Source organism: Pleuronectes platessa, chromosome 11 (genome assembly GCF_947347685.1).
Source record: "Pleuronectes platessa chromosome 11, fPlePla1.1, whole genome shotgun sequence".
In the NCBI taxonomy this organism is placed as follows: Eukaryota; Metazoa; Chordata; class Actinopteri; order Pleuronectiformes; family Pleuronectidae; genus Pleuronectes; species Pleuronectes platessa.
The window spans coordinates 10,637,271-10,646,650 of NC_070636.1; positions in this window are offsets into that span (position 1 = coordinate 10,637,271).

A 9,380-nucleotide genomic window follows, 5' to 3' on the forward strand; every position below is an offset into this window, starting at 1 on the left:
AAATGTACATCTGATAAAATAAAATAGCACTGTCCTTCTGTCAGCCTGTGGTTGTTCTCTCTCCCCTCTTCCGCGCCTCTGACTATCTCTGTCTTTTCTCTCGCTCCGTCCTATTCACATTTCTTCATCCTATCTCTTCTCCGCTCCATCGTCAGCATTCCCTGTGCGGCTCGGCTCAGTATCTCTCTGCTGGTGAGCCACCCGGGTCAGAAATTGAGCCGGCTGCCCGGGCTAATCTGGAGAGTACAGGCGGCTGGAGACCGAGACAGAGGTTTGACAGAAAGGCCGGCTTCTCCACATTGGTAAAAGGCTGTGCTCTTGAGTCAAATCAGATACCATCCAACTTGACCTATAAATGTACTCGAGTGCCACAGAGACAGAAACATGAGGCTGCGTCACAAGACGTGAAGTTCAAAATCCCCCTGAAGAAGAACACATTTAAATTTCAAAATCAGGACCTCAGAGTGATTGGAGGGATGAGGCTGCATATTTGGCTGTTTTAAGGATCAAGTCAAATTAATAATTTCCCCAACGCATTTATATCTATAACAAAATGTTTTTTGAGTGGGTCATAAAATCACAACATAACCGTTTGGATGTCCTGGTTTTGTTAATACATGTTTTAAACATTTTCACTCCAATAAATTGTTTTGAACTCAATGGTTTTTTCAAAAACGCACAAAAAAACGATTTTTTATTTTACCATAACACACTAATGAATCCCTTTTACTTCAGAGTCAAAAACTAAAGCAGGTGGGGAAAATTACTTTGATTTGTAATCTCACCCTGTGGTTATATAAGGCAGAATATTACAAAGTGGAGTCTGATGAAATTATATTTTTCTATTGTTTGGCAGATTTCTGTTCCCCTCCAGGTCAGAGCAATGTTGTGATGGTGTCTTTTATGTGAGTTTTCTGTTTTCTATGTGTGTGTGTGCATGCGTGCGTGTGCGGTTGTGTGAGTGCACGTTACTTGGCTGGAAGGGATGACCAGATTTTCAGGATTGTTCAGAACACTGCTGCCGTTGTTGTTTGTGGAAGCTGATATTGGTGGAGAAAGAACAGATGTATTGTTATGTTCACTGCAATAATTCAAAATGTCTGCGTAGCTTGTGTACCCTGTGTATTCCAGTGAATAAGTACATTTTAGCCGCCGCAGCATTCAGCCTCTAGAGAGGGTAAATGTAGTGTATTTATATAATGCTTTTCCAGCTCTAAGTTCACATCAAGCATAAATTCATACAGCGCTTTACATTTTTCTTACATTTTCATGCATCAGGGGCAATTAGAGCTTCAATATGTTGGTGACTGGAGGAGCTGGGGATCAAACCACCGACCTTCTGGTTAGTGGACGACCTGCTCAACCTCCCTTACTAAAACGACTTGATCCATACTGACACATCTGGAGAAGTATTTGATGTTTGTGATGATATGCTGTACAGACGTGTTCATGTATGTCCTGGTAGACGGAGGCTTAATTATAACACGCCATCATTAATCCAGATTTTATCCTGTGAAATATCTATTCGATGGATTGACTCATTACTTTCTTGAGAGCAAATTGGTTCAAAGCTGAAATATAGTGTGTGTCGTAAAAGGGCAAAATACTCTCTGAGTGAGTGCGGTGAATTTCTATTTAAGAGAAAAACTGCTGCAGTGAAGGTCTGAGAAATGAGAAGTTTGCTCTTTATCCGTGGAAAACACTCGCTGAAGGAACAGGAGCTATGAAGTATTTATTGGAGCTGTCACTGGACGGCGTGGGAGGATCGGCCGTGGTGGAGTTGTCCACTCAGCAGTGCAGATGCAGACGCAGCCCAACAATGATGGCTCACGTCCCATTGTACTTGAATAAAAGCCGAAAAACGAAGGAGCCACAAGAAAAGAAAACCTATTATAATTGTGGAGCGTGTTTGACATAATTCATATTTTTATTATGTATTATTATTAACATATCATTCATTTTAAAGGGCCATTCATCGGAATTGTGTCTTTTCCAGTTTCTGAATTTTTTTACATAAAAATCCTTCATATCAAGATTGTGTTCAGACATTAATTTTGTAAAACTTTAACTGACTATGAATTAACTACCTCTGAATGATAAATTTAATATTTTCTCCATATTACAGAATTGTTTCTTGCTGTTACGACATTCGGATCATGGGGCAGACATCTTCACCTATCCAGCAGTGCTTTAATGTGACATCATAATAATAATAACAACATTATTGTTATTATAATTATAATAAGTGCTCATCCTTTCTGCAAGTGCAAAATGTTATTGAAATAACAGAACATTTACATATTGTCAATTTACATATAAATTGATACATTAATTAAAATCATATTTTCATTCTCTGCAGTCAAAGAAGAATCAAAACAGATGGATTCATGAATAATAAATAAAAAAATAAAGGAATTGGATGATTTTTTTAATTTGTTTGGTTTCCCGAATCTGGATCGCCAGATTTATTTTTATTTTTATTTTCTGCTTTAAATAATTTGATCAAGGGAAATTTCATTAAATAAAGATGATTGCCATGCCTCATTCCATTTGGGTTCAACTCTGGTTCAGCTGCTCCAAAGTAGAGATCTGACTGGAACAGACAATCTCTTGGCTGTGTGTGTGTTTGTGTGTGTACTTTTCTTTCTATAGTTACGAGGGGCAAATTTAGTTCAATACCATCATTATAAGGATATTTTGGCTGGATCCTTACAAATTCAATGGGTTGTTTATAAATTCAAACTTTAGGGTTAGGATTAGCATTTGGTTGTGATGGTAAAAGTTAGGGTAAGGGCCTAGGGAATACATTATGTCACTGTGTGTCCTCACAACTACAGAGAGACAACTGTGTGTGTGTGTCGTTCTCTCCTCTCACCTTAAAGCCTAACATCTTCCCCGTGGCAGCTCCTCAGCAGTACACACTGTCACTGTGCGATTGTTATGGCAGCCAACACCGTTTTTTGCTTATGTTTGTGCAACAATCTGTCTTCGTGTGTCTGTCTCTGTGAATTGTGCCCGCAGCTCATGTTCTCAGGCCCGTGCACGTACACATGCTCGTGTGCTGTATGCAGACGACACTTTCAGTGTCAGTCTCAGGACTTCTTGTTATGGTAGCTGACATTACTCTTAATCTGCTCCTCCATAGTGACTGTCCATTTCCTCGATGAAAGGCTTTACCTGCCATGTGTTTGCTAATTGGCGAAGCCTCAGTGACCAGAATGTTACGGAGACCTTTCATCACCTTTAATATCCCAACCTTTTTTCATCAAGCACCTCACTGTTGTCCAGAGAGGAGAATATCAGAGCCTGATTTTGTAACTTCAAGGCTCTAACTTGAAAGCAGATTTACGCAGCTCAGTTGTGTTGATTATATTGACTGTCTAAAAAAAATGGACGTATGACTACGGGTCTGGTAAGTAAAGTCAATACAGAGCCTGAAATCTGTATGCTCTTGATTGGTCAAATTATTTTATTGAAGTCTATGAGAAAATGACTGTGCCTCATTTGAATTATGCTGCAGTAGAAGAGTTTGTTTGAATCGTTAGCTTCGAGTCTTCTTTAATACTGCATAGCTTTCGTTTGGCAAATTAAATTTTCCATTTAAGGTCAAATAAACGTTAATAGCATGGTAGGGGGAGTGGATACTGTGTGATTATAAGATTCTACCATTCAATGGGGTCCAGGAGAAGGTCGCAGGTCGCAGTAGTTGGACATGCAGTCACCTCAGTCAGGCTCCACCCACTGCTCCTCCAAATATGGTTACTTCTGGTTCTGCTTCGTGTGACATATCTTTTGCAAATGGTGCGTGTGTGAGACAACCGAGGCTGAAGCAGCCACGTCTCAGGTCATGGAGGTTAGGAGAAGTCAGGGGAGGATGGAGGACGTCTCAGAATGGTAGAAGGTGGTTGTTTAGGATTTTAGTTTCAGCAGCTGTAAAAATGAGTGCAGCTTTCCAGATTCCCACTCATAAGCAGTCGCTGGTGGCAGAAAATCACCCCTCTTTTATTTGAGGATGTTAACCTTTTCAAATGTGTTGTATATATTTAACAATATCTATAAATATCAAGATGTACCAACGTCATTATGGGTTGGCTCTACGTAGACAAGGCAGTACAAGGTCCAAGGTGGGGCTATGAGCTGTAGTTTCTTAGTTTCACCAACAATATAACATCACCTGCTGATAATAAAATCTCTTCTTTATAATTGACAGCTGTACTATTAACATGTTATTAATACTTTGGCTCTCATACCACTAGAACTCTATATGTAAATATCACTAAATTCTATTCTAATATTGTACTAGTATGATTTATTATTTGGATTTCCAATAGCAGGGTTTGTAAGAATGGTTCTCAGCTACATATTCCGCCCCTACAGCTATTTATCATGTTTTAATCCTTCTGTCGAACCACCACGCAGCTCCTGCTGCCTCTGAGTCCATTTTCCTGCTTGGTTAACCTTCACTGCATTCAGCGGTTTTCCCTGTGAAACCCAATTTTTTAACTCTCTTTCAAAACCCTGCCCTATCATCCGCTCAAAAATCGAAGTTTCCGTCAGCGCTATAAGTTTCACAGCTGGCGACTCGGTGAAACGAACAGAGGCGATGACCTTGTGGTCGCGGTAGCTGTTGAGATCAACCATGACACAGTGGCAAAAAAAGAATGTGTCATAGGCTCATACATGTTTTAAACAAATGTTTTTATGGACTCATGCTGCTTTGGTTCATGCATAAAACATGAATTCTTGGTGTGTGTTGAAAAAACTGCTGGCTGTGTTGATACATAAAACGGAGAACAGAGAAAGGAACAAAGTGATCTTAGAAACAAACCTGCAGCATTAGATATTCATTTGTATTCTGAATAGTTCTACACGAAAGATAATGATCTTGCTTTTGGCTTGTTTTGAATCTCTGATCACAATTATTTTTCCTAGAGATGCATTTGATCCACCGGTGATTGATTATTTCACTTCTTGCTGCGTGGGTGGTTTTATTTTTATTCTTCAGCATCTCTCGCTAATCAACATCTTCAGCATTTCTTTCATTTCTGTATTAAAGCAGACTTTATCTTTTGCAGAAGTGTCAGAGTTGAATCAATATAATTAATTTCAGTGCAATCTAATTGGAGCCAGCACCTTTCCCTTTGAGTTACCACCGTTTCCTTTGTGCCTGAACAGTTCATAAGGAGGGATTTGAATTGACTGTGCGGCACAAGACATGAAATGTAAAATATTCATCGAGCCTCTTGAATCATTCATCACCAGTGTTTGCGATCATGTATGTTAGCGGCGGTGTCTCTGTGTGAGGTGTGCGAGTGTGGATACATGGGAAGCAGAGGATCACATTGAATATGCATATTTGGACCGTGCATCCTAAGTGGTTGTGTATTTGTGTAGGTGGAGGCAGGCTTGTCGGACTGCATATGCGCCTGTTAATCACAATGTGAGGCGGTGGCGAGCATCACTCTATCTCATGGTGAGACCAATGCATATATGATGTACTGTACCCTTTCTTTCTGACCTATACTGCAACTCTATTCTCACACGCGAAAGTTGGAGGGAAACACTCGATGGTCAGATCTCTTAGAGGACATTAATATTCAGGTTAAAGATGCATTCTGAAAGCAAATCTCTGAAGTAAAAATGTGACACCTCAACTTGGCCTCTTTTTTTTTTTTGCCATGCTGTAGGGGCAAACCTGAACCATGATGTAAAGGTCTCTCATACCACTTTGGTCCAGGCTAAAATATCTAAAACATAGAAGACATGACATGAAGAATCATCTTGATCAGCCGCCGGTGGTTGGCTGCAGTATAGGTCTTAAACCATACCTCCTCCGCTGGGATATTGCCGAGAATAAAAAGTTAAAGCACACGTCAAATGACTTTCTCTCATAGATGGTTTCTGTCACTTTTAAGTACATCAGGTTTGTTTATTTTCAAGTTTGGTTTTAATTAGTTATTTGATGCAGGGTGAAACTGTCAGGCCTGGACTGAATTGAGGACTCAGATGCAGAGGATTACACGTACCAGCACACTTTATTGAATTCCGATCCTCTATGAAGAGTGACAAACAATTGGGCTATGAAAACCTCACTTAATATATCTATGACCTGAAAGAATAACTCAGGCATAGAAAAACTCCCTAATAAATTCAAAACACTCGCTAGACAAGGAAAGAGGTATAAAACATAAATCACTCCCGAAGGATGACAAACAAAAGGCTAGAGCAAAAAATCAAAAGCGCTCCCGAAGGAGGAAAACCAAACCACTATGAAACGGGACAAAAGAAAAAGGCTCACCTAAACAGGAGGCTCATCAAACTAACTAAAACTCTCTAAACATAAATCACTCCAAAAGGGAGGAAGAAGAACAGATTACAAACAACACAAAACAAAGCTAAAGTAGAAAACTTTAACAAACGAAAAATCACTCTCAAGGAGAACTGTGGAAAAAGGCTTAGGTGCACGGACAAGGACGAAACACCTTGGCACAAGACAAAGGGGAGACGCAGACTATAAGCACATGAGGGTGAAGGGAACAGGTGGAAACAATCCGGGATCAGTGACACATGAGGAAGGGCAAGTGACCTGAAACGAGAGGAGAGTTAGGATTTCAAAATAAAACAGGAAGTTACGAGACAAAAAACCCAAGACAAGACAAACCTCACCGCGGTGTGACAGAAACATCATGATTGACTCCAAAGTCACAAGATTGTGGCGGCTGTATCCGGGACCTCTTAGCTTTATTTTTATGCAACGAGATGAAGTGGAAACGCATCCTCAAACTTTATTTACGCTGTGGTTGCCATGAAAGTTGATAGTAAGTATAAAGGCTACTGATTTTGACAATCTCCGTCTTTTACTCTTCCTCCAACATGATGTCGATACTAGTCGATTTAAGTTAAGTGCCCTGATGGATTCCCATGGAAATTCTAGCTGGTTATAGTGAATGTATCTGTGGTTTGATAAAAGGACTGTTGGACATTGGGGAAAGTATGTGTGCTATTCTTAGTTACTATTGTCCTATGTACCTCACTGTAATGGTCCCTGTCTTTCACTTGTCATCATTTCTATTTCGCCTTATCGGAAACATTTGTAATTGTTTCAGTTGTTAGAGCAAATCGGAGAAAACTGGTGAGCTGTGCTGAAGTGATAATCCCAACTATGAACCATATGATAATTAATATGATGAGTGATTTTGGCTTCAACACCATACATACATACATACATTGAAAATGATAGACAGGAGGTGAGGAAGTCGGCTGACTACTGGCTCACACTGACACAACCAAAACAACGGATATGAGGGCAGCTGTTTGTCAGTCAAGCGAAGCAGCGGAGGCTCCGACGATCCACGGCAATTAAACACTGCAGTTTTTTGATGAGGCTGCTTTGTTTTTCATATACATTCAGTCAAATTAAGTAGATTGGTATCATCTACTTTTTACTTAGCTCCACTGTCTGTATCACCTAAAAGCAGCGGATATGGAGTAGATCCTATTAATCATTTACTCTCATGAGGCTAAATATTCTAAGGTTTTTGTGTAAGTGGCACCTCATTAGCCCTTGACCTGACTTGCATCCCCCTGTCTGATCAGTTGACTAATTGTGTTTGTTTGCTGGTCTGTCGCTCTCTTTCCGTTCACATCTCCTCCCCCGTCTGTTATCCCCCGTGGTCCCGTTTGGCTTTTACTCCTCACACGAGTCAAGAAGTGACAGTCGCCGTCCCGCGAGGTTAAGTGCGCCCTGACCTTTCGGTTCCACTGCTCAAGACGGCGTAGCATTATCTGAAGCCGTCTCTTACCCGCGAAAATTTGGAGTGACAGGACTACTTTTGGCTCCCGTTCGTTTTTTAAGCGTCAAACATTTTGGGCGTTTTAACCTTTATTTAACGTGAAACCTGATTTAACCCCCAGATGTAACGATAGCACGGCTTTTACTGAAAAAGCTCCTCTTTTGTAATTGATTTCAGGCTGGTCTCGTTTCTCTGAATAATTGAGACACATCTCTGCGCCCCAGCTATTCCCACAGGCAAAAATCAATAGCTGTTGAGCTAATTGTGGTATCTTTAATGCTGTATTCTGAATAATTCGGTTTTATTTGTCTAACACCCACCTTTAAACTCTGAGAGCACATTCAATGAGCATTTTGCACTCATAGTGTGATAAACTTAACAGGGTTACGGGATAGGCTTAGTCTCTGTCTGTCTGTGTTTCCGCTCTTTGGACGACCGCTCATCCCATCCACTTCACACTTCCCCCTGGGATCAATAAAGTACTTCTGAATGTGATTCAAACTTTTTAAGTTCGACTATGAAGTTTCTCAGAAAAAGAGGTTCTCAAAGAAAATTCAAACATCGCTCTGCGTGCTCTACATCTACGAGTGCAGTGCTGCATCTGGTTAAACATGTCAGGGTTTTAAGAAAGTCATTACCCAGCTGCGAAAGCACTTTCTACACGGTCTAACGGTGCAGAGAAGGTGACTCAGGACCAAAAGAAGAGCAGCGTTGGTTGTAAAGTGTTTCGTTGATGCTTTCAAGAAAAGCTGCAAGCTTTCAGAACCCAGGTCAAACTATCAACCTCCACAGACGTGCACAGTTCGAATGGGCCCTGCATGAGCTTATGTAAAGTTTCAGCTGGTTTCCATCTATTATCTATACTGCCTCGTGCAGGGGGAGCTTGAGCCAATCACAGCTCACATCCGGTGAGTAAACACCGTGGACAGGTCACCAGCATGCTACGTTATGGTATCTAGAGTGGAGAGCTCAAATTCAAAATCTGGTTCAAACAGCAGGGCCCCTCTCATGTGTTGTATTCTGAGTATGTATTAATGAACGTTCATTCATACCGCTGTCAGTTAAACTTATTAATGGGCAGCTCAACAGGAACAGCAGATATAACAGCGGGTGGGGGGGGGGGGGGGGGGGGCTCCTTAATAACTGCAGGCTCCACTAATGGCCTCTAAGCCTGTGATTTATGAATTGAGGTGTGTGTGTGTCTTTGACAAGTACGCCTTCAAAATCTAGGAAATTCCTTAACAGTGTCAATGTTCTCGAACTAAACTGCTTCGTTGTTTAACTCGATGTCTTGTTTGATGCAGCAGCACCAGAAATTCAAAACAACTTCCTCCCACGGGAGACAATAAAGGAACCTTAACCTTACCGGCTGATTTGATTCTCTGAGACTACTGAATCTTAAATCAATAATATTACTCCAATTTATTGTAAGTAATAAAAAGACTAAACGTGGTGCTTGGGCTAATCCCAGCCGACGTGAGAGTCAAAGCAGACCTCAGAAAGAAAGGTCACAGAACTCGGATTTCAACAAAGATCCCACCTCGCTGGGAGGTCTGATATCTGTGATAACTCCAACATTTCCCGCCC